Here is an 18,915-nt window from a genome sequence, read left to right on the forward strand (position 1 = left end):
TCTTGGGAGTGGTGGGAGGCAAGGCAAGGGGAGATGTCAGGGGGGTGTCTGGCTGTGAGTGCGGTGGGAAGGGCAGTTGAATACAGCACCAGCTCTTAGGCCTTAGAGCTCTGGTGTGGGAGAAATGGCTGCATGTTTGCACTTTGTGAGCTGGTCTGTGCGAATGTGAGAGTGAGCTTTCGAATGTGTATTGAGAGTGCTGGGAGGCAAGGCAAAAGTACATCCGCAGTGTCTGTCTGGGTGTGAAAGTGCTGGCAAGGGAAGGTGAGGACCAGCAAGAGCATTAAGCCCTTAGAAATATCAAGAGGGAAACATGGCTGTATGTTTTAACTTTGTGAGCTGGTCTGTGCCGCGAGTGAGAGTGAGCTTGCGAATGTGTCTTGGGAGTGGTGGGAGGCAAGGCAAGGGGAGATTCTTAGTGTATGTTTGGCTGTGAAAGCACTGGCAAGGGAAGGTCAGAAACAGCAAGAGCTCTAAGCCCTTAGATCTCTGGTGTGGGAGAAATGGCTGTATGTTTTAACTTTGTGATCTGGTCTGTGCCGAGAGTGAGAGGGAGCTTGAGAATGTGTCTTGGGAGTGGTGGGAGGCAAGGCAAGGGGAGATTCTTAGTGTATGTTTGGCTGTGAAAGCACTGGCAAGGGAAGGTCAGAAACAGCAAGAGCTCTAAGCCCTTAGAGCTCTGGTGTGGGAGAAATGGCTGCATGTTTGCACTTTGTGAGCTGGTCTGTGCGAATGTGAGAGTGAGCTTGCGAATGTGTATTGAGAGTGCTGGGAGGCAAGGCAAAAGTACATCCGCAGTGTCTGTCTGGGTGTGAAAGTGCTGGCAAGGGAAGGTGAGGACCAGCAAGAGCATTAAGCCCTTAGAAATATCAAGAGGGAAACATGGCTGTATGTTTTAACTTTGTGAGCTGGTCTGTGCCGCGAGTGAGAGTGAGCTTGCGAATGTGTCTTGGGAGTGGTGGGAGGCAAGGCAAGGGGAGATTCTTAGTGTATGTTTGGCTGTGAAAGCACTGGCAAGGGAAGGTCAGAAACAGCAGGAGCTCTAAGCCCTTAGAGCTCTGGTGTGGGAGAAATGGCTCTATGTTTTAACTTTGTGAGCTGGTCTGTGCCGCGAGTGAGAGTGAGCTTGCGAATGTGTCTTGGGAGTGGTGGGAGGCAAGGCAAGGGGAGATTCTTAGTGTATGTTTGGCTGTGAAAGCACTGGCAAGGGAAGGTCAGAAACAGCAGGAGCTCTAAGCCCTTAGAGCTCTGGTGTGGGAGAAATGGCTGTATGTTTTAACTTTGTGAGCTGGTCTGTGCCGAGAGTGAGAGGGAGCTTGAGAATGTGTCTTGGGAGTGGTGGGAGGCAAGGCAAGGGGAGATGCCAGGGGGGTGTCTGGCTGTGAGTGCGGTGGGAAGGGCAGTTGAATACAGCACCAGCTCTTAGGCTTTAGAGCTCTGGTGTGGGAGAAATGGCTGCATGTTTGCACTTTGTGAGCTGGTCTGTGCGGAGTGAGAGTGAGCTTGCGAATGTGTCTTGGGAGTGGTGGGAGGCAAGGCAAGGGGAGATTCTTAGTGTATGTTTGGCTGTGAAAGCACTGGCAAGGGAAGGTCAGAAACAGCAAGAGCTCTAAGCCCTTAGAGCTCTGGTGTGGTAGAAATGGCTGTATGTTTTAACTTTGTGAGCTGGTCTGTGCCGAGAGTGAGAGTGAGCTTGAGAATGTGTCTTGGGAGTGGTGGGAGGCAAGGCAAGGGGAGATGCCAGGGGGGTGTCTGGCTGTGAGTGCGGTGGGAAGGGCAGTTGAATACAGCACCAGCTCTCAGGCCTTAGAGCTCTGGTGTGGGAGAAATGGCTGCATGTTTGCACTTTGTGAGCTGGTCTGTGCGAAGAGTGAGAGTGAGCTTGCGAATGTGTATTGAGAGTGCTGGGAGGCAAGGCAAAAGTACATCCGCAGTGTCTGTCTGGGTGTGAAAGTGCTGGCAAGGGAAGGTGAGGACAAGCAAGAGCATTAAGTCCTTAGAAATATCAAGAGGGAAACATGGCTGTATGTTTTAACTTTGTGAGCTGGTCTGTGCCGCGAGTGAGAGTGAGCTTGCGAATGTGTCTTGGGAGTGGTGTGAGGCAAGGCAAGGGGAGATTCTTAGTGTATGTTTGGCTGTGAAAGCACTGGCAAGGGAAGGTCAGAAACAGCAGGAGCTCTAAGCCCTTAGAGCTCTGGTGTGGGAGAAATGGCTGTATGTTTTAACTTTGTGAGCTGGTCTGTGCCGCGAGTGAGAGTGAGCTTGCGAATGTGTCTTGGGAGTGGTGGGAGGCAAGGCAAGGGGAGATTCTTAGTGTATGTTTGGCTGTGAAAGCACTGGCAAGGGAAGGTCAGAAACAGCAAGAGCTCTAAGCCGTTAGAGCTCTGGTGTGGGAGAAATGGCTGTATGTTTTAACTTTGTGAGCTGGTCTGTGCCGAGAGTGAGAGGGAGCTTGCGAATGTGTCTTGGGAGTGGTGCGAGGCAAGGCAAGGGGAGATTCTTAGTGTAGGTCTGGCTGTGAAAGCACTGGCAAGGGAAGGTCAGAAACAGCAGGAGCTCTAAGCCCTTAGAGCTCTGGTGTGGGAGAAATGGCTGGATGTTTTAACTTTGTGAGCTGGTCTGTGCCGAGAGTGAGAGGGAGCTTGAGAATGTGTCTTGGGAGTGGTGGGAGGCAAGGCAAGGGGAGATTCTTACTGTATGTTTGGCTGTGAAAGCACTGGCAAGGGAAGGTCAGAAACAGCAGGAGCTCTAAGCCCTTAGAGCTCTGGTGTGGTAGAAATGGCTGTATGTTTTAACTTTGTGAGCTGGTCTGTGCCGAGAGTGAGAGGGAGCTTGAGAATGTGTCTTGGGAGTGGTGGGAGGCAAGGCAAGGGGAGATGCCAGGGGGGTGTCTGGCTGTGAGTGCGGTGGGAAGGGCAGTTGAATACAGCACCAGCTCTTAGGCCTTAGAGCTCTGGTGTGGGAGAAATGGCTGCATGTTTGCACTTTGTGAGCTGGTCTGTGCGGAGTGAGAGTGAGCTTGCGAATGTGTATTGAGAGTGCTGGGAGGCAAGGCAAAAGTACATCCGCAGTGTCTGTCTGGGTGTGAAAGTGCTGGCAAGGGAAGGTGAGGACCAGCAAGAGCATTAAGTCCTTAGAAATATCAAGAGGGAAACATGGCTGTATGTTTTAACTTTGTGAGCTGGTCTGTGCCGCGAGTGAGAGTGAGCTTGAGAATGCGTCTTGGGAGTGGTGCGAGGCAAGGCAAGGGGAGATTCTTAGTGTATGTTTGGCTGTGAAAGCACTGGCAAGGGAAGGTCAGAAACAGCAGGAGCTCTAAGCCCTTAGAGCTCTGGTGTGGGAGAAATGGCTGTATGTTTTAACTTTGTGAGCTGGTCTGTGCCGAGAGTGAGAGTGAGCTTGAGAATGTGTCTTGGGAGTGGTGGGAGGCAAGGCAAGGGGAGATTATTAATATATGTTTGGCTGTGAAAGCACTGGCAAGGGAAGGTCAGAAACAGCAAGAGCTCTAAGCCCTTAGAGCTCTGGTGTGGGAGAAATGGCTGTATGTTTTAACTTTGTGATCTGGTCTGTGCCGAGAGTGAGAGGGAGCTTGAGAATGTGTCTTGGGAGTGGTGGGAGGCAAGGCAAGGGGAGATGTCAGGGGGGTGTCTGGCTGTGAGTGCGGTGGGAAGGGCAGTTGAATACAGCACCAGCTCTTAGGCCTTAGAGCTCTGGTGTGGGAGAAATGGCTGCATGTTTGCACTTTGTGAGCTGGTCTGTGCGATTGTGAGAGTGAGCTTGCGAATGTGTATTGAGAGTGCTGGGAGGCAAGGCAAAAGTACATCCGCAGTGTCTGTCTGGGTGTGAAAGTGCTGGCAAGGGAAGGTGAGGACCAGCAAGAGCATTAAGCCCTTAGAAATATCAAGAGGGAAACATGGCTGTATGTTTTAACTTTGTGAGCTGGTCTGTGCCGCGAGTGAGAGGGAGCTTGCGAATGTGTCTTGGGAGTGGTGGGAGGCAAGGCAAGGGGAGATTCTTAGTGTATGTTTGGCTGTGAAAGCACTGGCAAGGGAAGGTCAGAAACAGCAGGAGCTCTTAGGCCTTAGAGCTCTGGTGTGGGAGAAATGGCTGTATGTTTTAACTTTGTGATCTGCTCTGTGCCGAGAGTGAGAGTGAGCTTTCGAATGTGTCTTGGGAGTGGTGGGAGGCAAGGCAAGGGGAGATTCTTAGTGTATGTTTGGCTGTGAAAGCACTGGCAAGGGAAGGTCAGAAACAGCAAGAGCTCTAAGCCCTTAGATCTCTGGTGTGGGAGAAATGGCTGTATGTTTTAACTTTGTGATCTGGTCTGTGCCGAGAGTGAGAGTGAGCTTGAGAATGTGTCTTGGGAGTGGTGGGAGGCAAGGCAAGGGGAGATTCTTAGTGTATGTTTGGCTGTGAAAGCACTGGCAAGGGAAGGTCAGAAACAGCAAGAGCTCTAAGCCCTTAGAGCTCTGGTGTGGGAGAAATGGCTGCATGTTTGCACTTTGTGAGCTGGTCTGTGCGAATGTGAGAGTGAGCTTGCGAATGTGTATTGAGAGTGCTGGGAGGCAAGGCAAAAGTACATCCGCAGTGTCTGTCTGGGTGTGAAAGTGCTGGCAAGGGAAGGTGAGGACCAGCAAGAGCATTAAGCCCTTAGAAATATCAAGAGGGAAACATGGCTGTATGTTTTAACTTTGTGAGCTGGTCTGTGCCGCGAGTGAGAGTGAGCTTGCGAATGTGTCTTGGGAGTGGTGGGAGGCAAGGCAAGGGGAGATTCTTAGTGTATGTTTGGCTGTGAAAGCACTGGCAAGGGAAGGTCAGAAACAGCAGGAGCTCTAAGCCCTTAGAGCTCTGGTGTGGGAGAAATGGCTGTATGTTTTAACTTTGTGAGCTGGTCTGTGCCGCGAGTGAGAGTGAGCTTGCGAATGTGTCTTGGGAGTGGTGGGAGGCAAGGCAAGGGGAGATTCTTAGTGTATGTTTGGCTGTGAAAGCACTGGCAAGGGAAGGTCAGAAACAGCAGGAGCTCTAAGCCCTTAGAGCTCTGGTGTGGGAGAAATGGCTGTATGTTTTAACTTTGTGAGCTGGTCTGTGCCGAGAGTGAGAGGGAGCTTGAGAATGTGTCTTGGGAGTGGTGGGAGGCAAGGCAAGGGGAGATGCCAGGGGGGTGTCTGGCTGTGAGTGCGGTGGGAAGGGCAGTTGAATACAGCACCAGCTCTTAGGCTTTAGAGCTCTGGTGTGGGAGAAATGGCTGCATGTTTGCACTTTGTGAGCTGGTCTGTGCGGAGTGAGAGTGAGCTTGCGAATGTGTCTTGGGAGTGGTGGGAGGCAAGGCAAGGGGAGATTCTTAGTGTATGTTTGGCTGTGAAAGCACTGGCAAGGGAAGGTCAGAAACAGCAAGAGCTCTCAGCCCTTAGAGCTCTGGTGTGGGAGAAATGGCTGTATGTTTTAACTTTGTGAGCTGGTCTGTGCCGAGAGTGAGAGGGAGCTTGAGAATGTGTCTTGGGAGTGGTGGGAGGCAAGGCAAGGGGAGATGCCAGGGGGGTGTCTGGCTGTGAGTGCGGTGGGAAGGGCAGTTGAATACAGCACCAGCTCTCAGGCCTTAGAGCTCTGGTGTGGGAGAAATGGCTGCATGTTTGCACTTTGTGAGCTGGTCTGTGCGAAGAGTGAGAGTGAGCTTGCGAATGTGTATTGAGAGTGCTGGGAGGCAAGGCAAAAGTACATCCGCAGTGTCTGTCTGGGTGTGAAAGTGCTGGCAAGGGAAGGTGAGGACAAGCAAGAGCATTAAGTCCTTAGAAATATCAAGAGGGAAACATGGCTGTATGTTTTAACTTTGTGAGCTGGTCTGTGCCGCGAGTGAGAGTGAGCTTGCGAATGTGTCTTGGGAGTGGTGGGAGGCAAGGCAAGGGGAGATTCTTAGTGTATGTTTGGCTGTGAAAGCACTGGCAAGGGAAGGTCAGAAACAGCAGGAGCTCTAAGCCCTTAGAGCTCTGGTGTGGGAGAAATGGCTGTATGTTTTAACTTTGTGAGCTGGTCTGTGCCGCGAGTGAGAGTGAGCTTGCGAATGTGTCTTGGGAGTGGTGGGAGGCAAGGCAAGGGGAGATTCTTAGTGTATGTTTGGCTGTGAAAGCACTGGCAAGGGAAGGTCAGAAACAGCAAGAGCTCTAAGCCGTTAGAGCTCTGGTGTGGTAGAAATGGCTGTATGTTTTAACTTTGTGAGCTGGTCTGTGCCGAGAGTGAGAGGGAGCTTGCGAATGTGTCTTGGGAGTGGTGCGAGGCAAGGCAAGGGGAGATTCTTAGTGTAGGTCTGCTGTGAAAGCACTGGCAAGGGAAGGTCAGAAACAGCAGGAGCTCTAAGCCCTTAGAGCTCTGGTGTGGGAGAAATGGCTGGATGTTTTAACTTTGTGAGCTGGTCTGTGCCGAGAGTGAGAGGGAGCTTGAGAATGTGTCTTGGGAGTGGTGGGAGGCAAGGCAAGGGGAGATGCCAGGGGGGTGTCTGGCTGTGAGTGCGGTGGGAAGGGCAGTTGAATACAGCACCAGCTCTTAGGCCTTAGAGCTCTGGTGTGGGAGAAATGGCTGCATGTTTGCACTTTGTGAGCTGGTCTGTGCGAATGTGAGAGTGAGCTTGCGAATGTGTATTGAGAGTGCTGGGAGGCAAGGCAAAAGTACATCCGCAGTGTCTGTCTGGGTGTGAAAGTGCTGGCAAGGGAAGGTGAGGACCAGCAAGAGCATTAAGTCCTTAGAAATATCAAGAGGGAAACATGGCTGTATGTTTTAACTTTGTGAGCTGGTCTGTGCCGCGAGTGAGAGTGAGCTTGCGAATGTGTCTTGGGAGTGGTGGGAGGCAAGGCAAGGGGAGATTCTTAGTGTATGTTTGGCTGTGAAAGCACTGGCAAGGGAAGGTCAGAAACAGCAGGAGCTCTAAGCCCTTAGAGCTCTGGTGTGGGAGAAATGGCTGTATGTTTTAACTTTGTGATCTGGTCTGTGCCGAGAGTGAGAGGGAGCTTGAGAATGCGTCTTGGGAGTGGTGGGAGGCAAGGCAAGGGGAGATTCTTACTGTATGTTTGGCTGTGAAAGCACTGGCAAGGGAAGGTCAGAAACAGCAGGAGCTCTAAGCCCTTAGAGCTCTGGTGTGGTAGAAATGGCTGTATGTTTTAACTTTGTGAGCTGGTCTGTGCCGAGAGTGAGAGGGAGCTTGAGAATGTGTCTTGGGAGTGGTGGGAGGCAAGGCAAGGGGAGATGCCAGGGGGGTGTCTGGCTGTGAGTGCGGTGGGAAGGGCAGTTGAATACAGCACCAGCTCTTAGGCCTTAGAGCTCTGGTGTGGGAGAAATGGCTGCATGTTTGCACTTTGTGAGCTGGTCTGTGCGGAGTGAGAGTGAGCTTGCGAATGTGTATTGAGAGTGCTGGGAGGCAAGGCAAAAGTACATCCGCAGTGTCTGTCTGGGTGTGAAAGTGCTGGCAAGGGAAGGTGAGGACCAGCAAGAGCATTAAGCCCTTAGAAATATTAAGAGGGAAACATGGCTGTATGTTTTAACTTTGTGAGATGGTCTGTGCCGAGAGTGAGAGTGAGCTTGCGAATGTGTCTTGGGAGTGGTGCGAGGCAAGGCAAGGGGAGATTCTTAGTGTATGTTTGGCTGTGAAAGCACTGGCAAGGGAAGGTCAGAAACAGCAGGAGCTCTAAGCCCTTAGAGCTCTGGTGTGGGAGAAATGGCTGGATGTTTTAACTTTGTGAGCTGGTCTGTGCCGAGAGTGAGAGTGAGCTTGAGAATGTGTCTTGGGAGTGGTGGGAGGCAAGGCAAGGGGAGATTTTTAGTGTCTGTCTGGCTGTGAAAGCACTGGCAAGGGAAGGTCAGAAACAGCAGGAGCTCTAAGCCCTTAGAGCTCTGGTGTGGGAGAAATGGCTGTATGTTTTAACTTTGTGATCTGGTCTGTGCCGAGAGTGAGAGTGAGCTTGAGAATGTGTCTTGGGAGTGGTGGGAGGCAAGGCAAGGGGAGATGCCAGGGGGGTGTCTGGCTGTGAGTGCGGTGGGAAGGGCAGTTGAATACAGCACCAGCTCTCAGGCCTTAGAGCTCTGGTGTGGGAGAAATGGCTGCATGTTTGCACTTTGTGAGCTGGTCTGTGCGAAGAGTGAGAGTGAGCTTGCGAATGTGTATTGAGAGTGCTGGGAGGCAAGGCAAAACTACATCCGCAGTGTCTGTCTGGGTGTGAAAGTGCTGGCAAGGGAAGGTGAGGACAAGCAAGAGCATTAAGTCCTTAGAAATATCAAGAGGGAAACATGGCTGTATGTTTTAACTTTGTGAGCTGGTCTGTGCCGAGAGTGAGAGGGAGCTTGCGAATGTGTCTTGGGAGTGGTGGGAGGCAAGGCAAGGGGAGATTCTTAGTGTATGTTTGGCTGTGAAAGCACTGGCAAGGGAAGGTCAGAAACAGCAGGAGCTCTAAGCCCTTAGAGCTCTGGTGTGGGAGAAATGGCTGTATGTTTTAACTTTGTGAGCTGGTCTGTGCCGCGAGTGAGAGTGAGCTTGCGAATGTGTCTTGGGAGTGGTGGGAGGCAAGGCAAGGGGAGATTCTTAGTGTATGTTTGGCTGTGAAAGCACTGGCAAGGGAAGGTCAGAAACAGCAAGAGCTCTAAGCCGTTAGAGCTCTGGTGTGGGAGAAATGGCTGTATGTTTTAACTTTGTGAGCTGGTCTGTGCCGAGAGTGAGAGGGAGCTTGAGAATGTGTCTTGGGAGTGGTGCGAGGCAAGGCAAGGGGAGATTCTTAGTGTATGTTTGGCTGTGAAAGCACTGGCAAGGGAAGGTCAGAAACAGCAGGAGCTCTAAGCCCTTAGAGCTCTGGTGTGGGAGAAATGGCTGTATGTTTTAACTTTGTGAGCTGGTCTGTGCCGCGAGTGAGAGTGAGCTTGCGAATGTGTCTTGGGAGTGGTGGGAGGCAAGGCAAGGGGAGATTCTTAGTGTATGTTTGGCTGTGAAAGCACTGGCAAGGGAAGGTCAGAAACAGCAGGAGCTCTAAGCCGTTAGAGCTCTGGTGTGGTAGAAATGGCTGTATGTTTTAACTTTGTGAGCTGGTCTGTGCCGAGAGTGAGAGGGAGCTTGAGAATGTGTCTTGGGAGTGGTGGGAGGCAAGGCAAGGGGAGATGCCAGGGGGGTGTCTGGCTGTGAGTGCGGTGGGAAGGGCAGTTGAATACAGCACCAGCTCTTAGGCCTTAGAGCTCTGGTGTGGGAGAAATGGCTGCATGTTTGCACTTTGTGAGCTGGTCTGTGCGGAGTGAGAGTGAGCTTGCGAATGTGTATTGAGAGTGCTGGGAGGCAAGGCAAAAGTACATCCGCAGTGTCTGTCTGGGTGTGAAAGTGCTGGCAAGGGAAGGTGAGGACCAGCAAGAGCATTAAGTCCTTAGAAATATCAAGAGGGAAACATGGCTGTATGTTTTAACTTTGTGAGCTGGTCTGTGCCGCGAGTGAGAGTGAGCTTGAGAATGCGTCTTGGGAGTGGTGCGAGGCAAGGCAAGGGGAGATTCTTAGTGTATGTTTGGCTGTGAAAGCACTGGCAAGGGAAGGTCAGAAACAGCAGGAGCTCTAAGCCCTTAGAGCTCTGGTGTGGGAGAAATGGCTGTATGTTTTAACTTTGTGAGCTGGTCTGTGCCGAGAGTGAGAGTGAGCTTGAGAATGTGTCTTGGGAGTGGTGCGAGGCAAGGCAAGGGGAGATTATTAATATATGTTTGGCTGTGAAAGCACTGGCAAGGGAAGGTCAGAAACAGCAAGAGCTCTAAGCCCTTAGAGCTCTGGTGTGGGAGAAATGGCTGTATGTTTTAACTTTGTGATCTGGTCTGTGCCGAGAGTGAGAGGGAGCTTGAGAATGTGTCTTGGGAGTGGTGGGAGGCAAGGCAAGGGGAGATGTCAGGGGGGTGTCTGGCTGTGAGTGCGGTGGGAAGGGCAGTTGAATACAGCACCAGCTCTTAGGCCTTAGAGCTCTGGTGTGGGAGAAATGGCTGCATGTTTGCACTTTGTGAGCTGGTCTGTGCGAATGTGAGAGTGAGCTTGCGAATGTGTATTGAGAGTGCTGGGAGGCAAGGCAAAAGTACATCCGCAGTGTCTGTCTGGGTGTGAAAGTGCTGGCAAGGGAAGGTGAGGACCAGCAAGAGCATTAAGCCCTTAGAAATATCAAGAGGGAAACATGGCTGTATGTTTTAACTTTGTGAGCTGGTCTGTGCCGAGAGTGAGAGTGAGCTTGCGAATGTGTCTTGGGAGTGGTGGGAGGCAAGGCAAGGGGAGATTCTTAGTGTATGTTTGGCTGTGAAAGCACTGGCAAGGGAAGGTCAGAAACAGCAAGAGCTCTAAGCCGTTAGAGCTCTGGTGTGGGAGAAATGGCTGTATGTTTTAACTTTGTGAGCTGGTCTGTGCCGAGAGTGAGAGGGAGCTTGAGAATGTGTCTTGGGAGTGGTGCGAGGCAAGGCAAGGGGAGATTCTTAGTGTATGTTTGGCTGTGAAAGCACTGGCAAGGGAAGGTCAGAAACAGCAGGAGCTCTAAGCCCTTAGAGCTCTGGTGTGGGAGAAATGGCTGTATGTTTTAACTTTGTGAGCTGGTCTGTGCCGCGAGTGAGAGTGAGCTTGCGAATGTGTCTTGGGAGTGGTGGGAGGCAAGGCAAGGGGAGATTCTTAGTGTATGTTTGGCTGTGAAAGCACTGGCAAGGGAAGGTCAGAAACAGCAGGAGCTCTAAGCCGTTAGAGCTCTGGTGTGGTAGAAATGGCTGTATGTTTTAACTTTGTGAGCTGGTCTGTGCCGAGAGTGAGAGGGAGCTTGAGAATGTGTCTTGGGAGTGGTGGGAGGCAAGGCAAGGGGAGATGCCAGGGGGGTGTCTGGCTGTGAGTGCGGTGGGAAGGGCAGTTGAATACAGCACCAGCTCTTAGGCCTTAGAGCTCTGGTGTGGGAGAAATGGCTGCATGTTTGCACTTTGTGAGCTGGTCTGTGCGGAGTGAGAGTGAGCTTGCGAATGTGTATTGAGAGTGCTGGGAGGCAAGGCAAAAGTACATCCGCAGTGTCTGTCTGGGTGTGAAAGTGCTGGCAAGGGAAGGTGAGGACCAGCAAGAGCATTAAGTCCTTAGAAATATCAAGAGGGAAACATGGCTGTATGTTTTAACTTTGTGAGCTGGTCTGTGCCGCGAGTGAGAGTGAGCTTGAGAATGCGTCTTGGGAGTGGTGCGAGGCAAGGCAAGGGGAGATTCTTAGTGTATGTTTGGCTGTGAAAGCACTGGCAAGGGAAGGTCAGAAACAGCAGGAGCTCTAAGCCCTTAGAGCTCTGGTGTGGGAGAAATGGCTGTATGTTTTAACTTTGTGAGCTGGTCTGTGCCGAGAGTGAGAGTGAGCTTGAGAATGTGTCTTGGGAGTGGTGCGAGGCAAGGCAAGGGGAGATTATTAATATATGTTTGGCTGTGAAAGCACTGGCAAGGGAAGGTCAGAAACAGCAAGAGCTCTAAGCCCTTAGAGCTCTGGTGTGGGAGAAATGGCTGTATGTTTTAACTTTGTGATCTGGTCTGTGCCGAGAGTGAGAGGGAGCTTGAGAATGTGTCTTGGGAGTGGTGGGAGGCAAGGCAAGGGGAGATGTCAGGGGGGTGTCTGGCTGTGAGTGCGGTGGGAAGGGCAGTTGAATACAGCACCAGCTCTTAGGCCTTAGAGCTCTGGTGTGGGAGAAATGGCTGCATGTTTGCACTTTGTGAGCTGGTCTGTGCGAATGTGAGAGTGAGCTTGCGAATGTGTATTGAGAGTGCTGGGAGGCAAGGCAAAAGTACATCCGCAGTGTCTGTCTGGGTGTGAAAGTGCTGGCAAGGGAAGGTGAGGACCAGCAAGAGCATTAAGCCCTTAGAAATATCAAGAGGGAAACATGGCTGTATGTTTTAACTTTGTGAGCTGGTCTGTGCCGCGAGTGAGAGTGAGCTTGCGAATGTGTCTTGGGAGTGGTGGGAGGCAAGGCAAGGGGAGATTCTTAGTGTATGTTTGGCTGTGAAAGCACTGGCAAGGGAAGGTCAGAAACAGCAGGAGCTCTTAGGCCTTAGAGCTCTGGTGTGGGAGAAATGGCTGTATGTTTTAACTTTGTGATCTGCTCTGTGCCGAGAGTGAGAGTGAGCTTGCGAATGTGTCTTGGGAGTGGTGGGAGGCAAGGCAAGGGGAGATTCTTAGTGTATGTTTGGCTGTGAAAGCACTGGCAAGGGAAGGTCAGAAACAGCAAGAGCTCTAAGCCCTTAGATCTCTGGTGTGGGAGAAATGGCTGTATGTTTTAACTTTGTGATCTGGTCTGTGCCGAGAGTGAGAGTGAGCTTGAGAATGTGTCTTGGGAGTGGTGGGAGGCAAGGCAAGGGGAGATTCTTAGTGTATGTTTGGCTGTGAAAGCACTGGCAAGGGAAGGTCAGAAACAGCAAGAGCTCTAAGCCCTTAGAGCTCTGGTGTGGGAGAAATGGCTGCATGTTTGCACTTTGTGAGCTGGTCTGTGCGAATGTGAGAGTGAGCTTGCGAATGTGTATTGAGAGTGCTGGGAGGCAAGGCAAAAGTACATCCGCAGTGTCTGTCTGGGTGTGAAAGTGCTGGCAAGGGAAGGTGAGGACCAGCAAGAGCATTAAGCCCTTAGAAATATCAAGAGGGAAACATGGCTGTATGTTTTAACTTTGTGAGCTGGTCTGTGCCGCGAGTGAGAGTGAGCTTGCGAATGTGTCTTGGGAGTGGTGCGAGGCAAGGCAAGGGGAGATTCTTAGTGTATGTTTGGCTGTGAAAGCACTGGCAAGGGAAGGTCAGAAACAGCAGGAGCTCTAAGCCCTTAGAGCTCTGGTGTGGGAGAAATGGCTGTATGTTTTAACTTTGTGAGCTGGTCTGTGCCGCGAGTGAGAGTGAGCTTGCGAATGTGTCTTGGGAGTGGTGGGAGGCAAGGCAAGGGGAGATTCTTAGTGTATGTTTGGCTGTGAAAGCACTGGCAAGGGAAGGTCAGAAACAGCAGGAGCTCTAAGCCCTTAGAGCTCTGGTGTGGGAGAAATGGCTGTATGTTTTAACTTTGTGAGCTGGTCTGTGCCGAGAGTGAGAGGGAGCTTGAGAATGTGTCTTGGGAGTGGTGGGAGGCAAGGCAAGGGGAGATGCCAGGGGGGTGTCTGGCTGTGAGTGCGGTGGGAAGGGCAGTTGAATACAGCACCAGCTCTTAGGCTTTAGAGCTCTGGTGTGGGAGAAATGGCTGCATGTTTGCACTTTGTGAGCTGGTCTGTGCGGAGTGAGAGTGAGCTTGCGAATGTGTCTTGGGAGTGGTGGGAGGCAAGGCAAGGGGAGATTCTTAGTGTATGTTTGGCTGTGAAAGCACTGGCAAGGGAAGGTCAGAAACAGCAAGAGCTCTAAGCCCTTAGAGCTCTGGTGTGGGAGAAATGGCTGTATGTTTTAACTTTGTGAGCTGGTCTGTGCCGAGAGTGAGAGGGAGCTTGAGAATGTGTCTTGGGAGTGGTGGGAGGCAAGGCAAGGGGAGATGCCAGGGGGGTGTCTGGCTGTGAGTGCGGTGGGAAGGGCAGTTGAATACAGCACCAGCTCTCAGGCCTTAGAGCTCTGGTGTGGGAGAAATGGCTGCATGTTTGCACTTTGTGAGCTGGTCTGTGCGAAGAGTGAGAGTGAGCTTGCGAATGTGTATTGAGAGTGCTGGGAGGCAAGGCAAAAGTACATCCGCAGTGTCTGTCTGGGTGTGAAAGTGCTGGCAAGGGAAGGTGAGGACAAGCAAGAGCATTAAGTCCTTAGAAATATCAAGAGGGAAACATGGCTGTATGTTTTAACTTTGTGAGCTGGTCTGTGCCGCGAGTGAGAGTGAGCTTGCGAATGTGTCTTGGGAGTGGTGGGAGGCAAGGCAAGGGGAGATTCTTAGTGTATGTTTGGCTGTGAAAGCACTGGCAAGGGAAGGTCAGAAACAGCAGGAGCTCTAAGCCCTTAGAGCTCTGGTGTGGGAGAAATGGCTGGATGTTTTAACTTTGTGAGCTGGTCTGTGCCGCGAGTGAGAGTGAGCTTGCGAATGTGTCTTGGGAGTGGTGGGAGGCAAGGCAAGGGGAGATTCTTAGTGTATGTTTGGCTGTGAAAGCACTGGCAAGGGAAGGTCAGAAACAGCAAGAGCTCTAAGCCGTTAGAGCTCTGGTGTGGGAGAAATGGCTGTATGTTTTAACTTTGTGAGCTGGTCTGTGCCGAGAGTGAGAGGGAGCTTGCGAATGTGTCTTGGGAGTGGTGCGAGGCAAGGCAAGGGGAGATTCTTAGTGTAGGTCTGGCTGTGAAAGCACTGGCAAGGGAAGGTCAGAAACAGCAGGAGCTCTAAGCCCTTAGAGCTCTGGTGTGGGAGAAATGGCTGTATGTTTTAACTTTGTGAGCTGGTCTGTGCCGAGAGTGAGAGTGAGCTTGCGAATGTGTCTTGGGAGTGGTGGGAGGCAAGGCAAGGGGAGATTCTTAGTGTATGTTTGGCTGTGAAAGCACTGGCAAGGGAAGGTCAGAAACAGCAGGAGCTCTAAGCCGTTAGAGCTCTGGTGTGGTAGAAATGGCTGTATGTTTTAACTTTGTGAGCTGGTCTGTGCCGAGAGTGAGAGGGAGCTTGAGAATGTGTCTTGGGAGTGGTGGGAGGCAAGGCAAGGGGAGATGCCAGGGGGGTGTCTGGCTGTGAGTGCGGTGGGAAGGGCAGTTGAATACAGCACCAGCTCTTAGGCCTTAGAGCTCTGGTGTGGGAGAAATGGCTGCATGTTTGCACTTTGTGAGCTGGTCTGTGCGGAGTGAGAGTGAGCTTGCGAATGTGTATTGAGAGTGCTGGGAGGCAAGGCAAAAGTACATCCGCAGTGTCTGTCTGGGTGTGAAAGTGCTGGCAAGGGAAGGTGAGGACCAGCAAGAGCATTAAGTCCTTAGAAATATCAAGAGGGAAACATGGCTGTATGTTTTAACTTTGTGAGCTGGTCTGTGCCGCGAGTGAGAGTGAGCTTGAGAATGCGTCTTGGGAGTGGTGCGAGGCAAGGCAAGGGGAGATTCTTAGTGTATGTTTGGCTGTGAAAGCACTGGCAAGGGAAGGTCAGAAACAGCAGGAGCTCTAAGCCCTTAGAGCTCTGGTGTGGGAGAAATGGCTGTATGTTTTAACTTTGTGATCTGGTCTGTGCCGAGAGTGAGAGTGAGCTTGAGAATGTGTCTTGGGAGTGGTGGGAGGCAAGGCAAGGGGAGATTCTTAGTGTATGTTTGGCTGTGAAAGCACTGGCAAGGGAAGGTCAGAAACAGCAAGAGCTCTAAGCCCTTAGAGCTCTGGTGTGGGAGAAATGGCTGCATGTTTGCACTTTGTGAGCTGGTCTGTGCGAATGTGAGAGTGAGCTTGCGAATGTGTATTGAGAGTGCTGGGAGGCAAGGCAAAAGTACATCCGCAGTGTCTGTCTGGGTGTGAAAGTGCTGGCAAGGGAAGGTGAGGACCAGCAAGAGCATTAAGTCCTTAGAAATATCAAGAGGGAAACATGGCTGTATGTTTTAACTTTGTGAGCTGGTCTGTGCCGCGAGTGAGAGTGAGCTTGCGAATGTGTCTTGGGAGTGGTGCGAGGCAAGGCAAGGGGAGATTCTTAGTGTATGTTTGGCTGTGAAAGCACTGGCAAGGGAAGGTCAGAAACAGCAGGAGCTCTAAGCCCTTAGAGCTCTGGTGTGGGAGAAATGGCTCTATGTTTTAACTTTGTGAGCTGGTCTGTGCCGCGAGTGAGAGTGAGCTTGCGAATGTGTCTTGGGAGTGGTGGGAGGCAAGGCAAGGGGAGATTCTTAGTGTATGTTTGGCTGTGAAAGCACTGGCAAGGGAAGGTCAGAAACAGCAGGAGCTCTAAGCCCTTAGAGCTCTGGTGTGGGAGAAATGGCTGTATGTTTTAACTTTGTGAGCTGGTCTGTGCCGAGAGTGAGAGGGAGCTTGAGAATGTGTCTTGGGAGTGGTGGGAGGCAAGGCAAGGGGAGATGCCAGGGGGGTGTCTGGCTGTGAGTGCGGTGGGAAGGGCAGTTGAATACAGCACCAGCTCTTAGGCTTTAGAGCTCTGGTGTGGGAGAAATGGCTGCATGTTTGCACTTTGTGAGCTGGTCTGTGCGGAGTGAGAGTGAGCTTGCGAATGTGTCTTGGGAGTGGTGGGAGGCAAGGCAAGGGGAGATTCTTAGTGTATGTTTGGCTGTGAAAGCACTGGCAAGGGAAGGTCAGAAACAGCAAGAGCTCTAAGCCCTTAGAGCTCTGGTGTGGGAGAAATGGCTGTATGTTTTAACTTTGTGAGCTGGTCTGTGCCGAGAGTGAGAGGGAGCTTGAGAATGTGTCTTGGGAGTGGTGGGAGGCAAGGCAAGGGGAGATGCCAGGGGGGTGTCTGGCTGTGAGTGCGGTGGGAAGGGCAGTTGAATACAGCACCAGCTCTCAGGCCTTAGAGCTCTGGTGTGGGAGAAATGGCTGCATGTTTGCACTTTGTGAGCTGGTCTGTGCGAAGAGTGAGAGTGAGCTTGCGAATGTGTATTGAGAGTGCTGGGAGGCAAGGCAAAATTACATCCGCAGTGTCTGTCTGGGTGTGAAAGTGCTGGCAAGGGAAGGTGAGGACAAGCAAGAGCATTAAGTCCTTAGAAATATCAAGAGGGAAACATGGCTGTATGTTTTAACTTTGTGAGCTGGTCTGTGCCGCGAGTGAGAGTGAGCTTGCGAATGTGTCTTGGGAGTGGTGGGAGGCAAGGCAAGGGGAGATTCTTAGTGTATGTTTGGCTGTGAAAGCACTGGCAAGGGAAGGTCAGAAACAGCAGGAGCTCTAAGCCCTTAGAGCTCTGGTGTGGGAGAAATGGCTGTATGTTTTAACTTTGTGAGCTGGTCTGTGCCGAGAGTGAGAGTGAGCTTGCGAATGTGTCTTGGGAGTGGTGGGAGGCAAGGCAAGGGGAGATTCTTAGTGTATGTTTGGCTGTGAAAGCACTGGCAAGGGAAGGTCAGAAACAGCAAGAGCTCTAAGCCGTTAGAGCTCTGGTGTGGGAGAAATGGCTGTATGTTTTAACTTTGTGAGCTGGTCTGTGCCGAGAGTGAGAGGGAGCTTGCGAATGTGTCTTGGGAGTGGTGCGAGGCAAGGCAAGGGGAGATTCTTAGTGTAGGTCTGGCTGTGAAAGCACTGGCAAGGGAAGGTCAGAAACAGCAGGAGCTCTAAGCCCTTAGAGCTCTGGTGTGGGAGAAATGGCTGTATGTTTTAACTTTGTGAGCTGGTCTGTGCCGAGAGTGAGAGTGAGCTTGCGAATGTGTCTTGGGAGTGGTGGGAGGCAAGGCAAGGGGAGATTCTTACTGTATGTTTGGCTGTGAAAGCACTGGCAAGGGAAGGTCAGAAACAGCAGGAGCTCTAAGCCCTTAGAGCTCTGGTGTGGTAGAAATGGCTGTATGTTTTAACTTTGTGAGCTGGTCTGTGCCGAGAGTGAGAGGGAGCTTGAGAATGTGTCTTGGGAGTGGTGGGAGGCAAGGCAAGGGGAGATGCCAGGGGGGTGTCTGGCTGTGAGTGCGGTGGGAAGGGCAGTTGAATACAGCACCAGCTCTTAGGCCTTAGAGCTCTGGTGTGGGAGAAATGGCTGCATGTTTGCACTTTGTGAGCTGGTCTGTGCGGAGTGAGAGTGAGCTTGCGAATGTGTATTGAGAGTGCTGGGAGGCAAGGCAAAAGTACATCCGCAGTGTCTGTCTGGGTGTGAAAGTGCTGGCAAGGGAAGGTGAGGACCAGCAAGAGCATTAAGTCCTTAGAAATATCAAGAGGGAAACATGGCTGTATGTTTTAACTTTGTGAGCTGGTCTGTGCCGCGAGTGAGAGTGAGCTTGAGAATGCGTCTTGGGAGTGGTGGGAGGCAAGGCAAGGGGAGATTCTTAGTGTATGTTTGGCTGTGAAAGCACTGGCAAGGGAAGGTCAGAAACAGCAGGAGCTCTAAGCCCTTAGAGCTCTGGTGTGGGACAAATGGCTGTATGTTTTAACTTTGTGAGCTGGTCTGTGCCGAGAGTGAGAGTGAGCTTGAGAATGTGTCTTGGGAGTGGTGCGAGGCAAGGCAAGGGGAGATTATTAATATATGTTTGGCTGTGAAAGCACTGGCAAGGGAAGGTCAGAAACAGCAAGAGCTCTAAGCCCTTAGAGCTCTGGTGTGGGAGAAATGGCTGTATGTTTTAACTTTGTGAGCTGGTCTGTGCCGAGAGTGAGAGGGAGCTTGAGAATGTGTCTTGGGAGTGGTGGGAGGCAAGGCAAGGGGAGATGTCAGGGGGGTGTCTGGCTGTGAGTGCGGTGGGAAGGGCAGTTGAATACAGCACCAGCTCTTAGGCCTTAGAGCTCTGGTGTGGGAGAAATGGCTGCATGTTTGCACTTTGTAAGCTGGTCTGTGCGAATGTGAGAGTGAGCTTGCGAATGTGTATTGAGAGTGCTGGGAGGCAAGGCAAAAGTACATCCGCAGTGTCTGTCTGGGTGTGAAAGTGCTGGCAAGGGAAGGTGAGGACCAGCAAGAGCATTAAGCCCTTAGAAATATCAAGAGGGAAACATGGCTGTATGTTTTAACTTTGTGAGCTGGTCTGTGCCGCGAGTGAGAGTGAGCTTGCGAATGTGTCTTGGGAGTGGTGGGAGGCAAGGCAAGGGGAGATTCTTAGTGTATGTTTGGCTGTGAAAGCACTGGCAAGGGAAGGTCAGAAACAGCAGGAGCTCTTAGGCCTTAGAGCTCTGGTGTGGGAGAAATGGCTGTATGTTTTAACTTTGTGATCTGGTCTGTGCCGAGAGTGAGAGTGAGCTTGCGAATGTGTCTTGGGAGTGGTGGGAGGCAAGGCAAGGGGAGATTCTTAGTGTATGTTTGGCTGTGAAAGCACTGGCAAGGGAAGGTCAGAAACAGCAAGAGCTCTAAGCCCTTAGAGCTCTGGTGTGGGAGAAATGGCTGTATGTTTTAACTTTGTGATCTGGTC

The sequence above is a fragment of the Pelecanus crispus genome, chromosome 2, assembly GCF_030463565.1.
Source record: "Pelecanus crispus isolate bPelCri1 chromosome 2, bPelCri1.pri, whole genome shotgun sequence".
Lineage (NCBI taxonomy): Eukaryota > Metazoa > Chordata > Aves > Pelecaniformes > Pelecanidae > Pelecanus > Pelecanus crispus.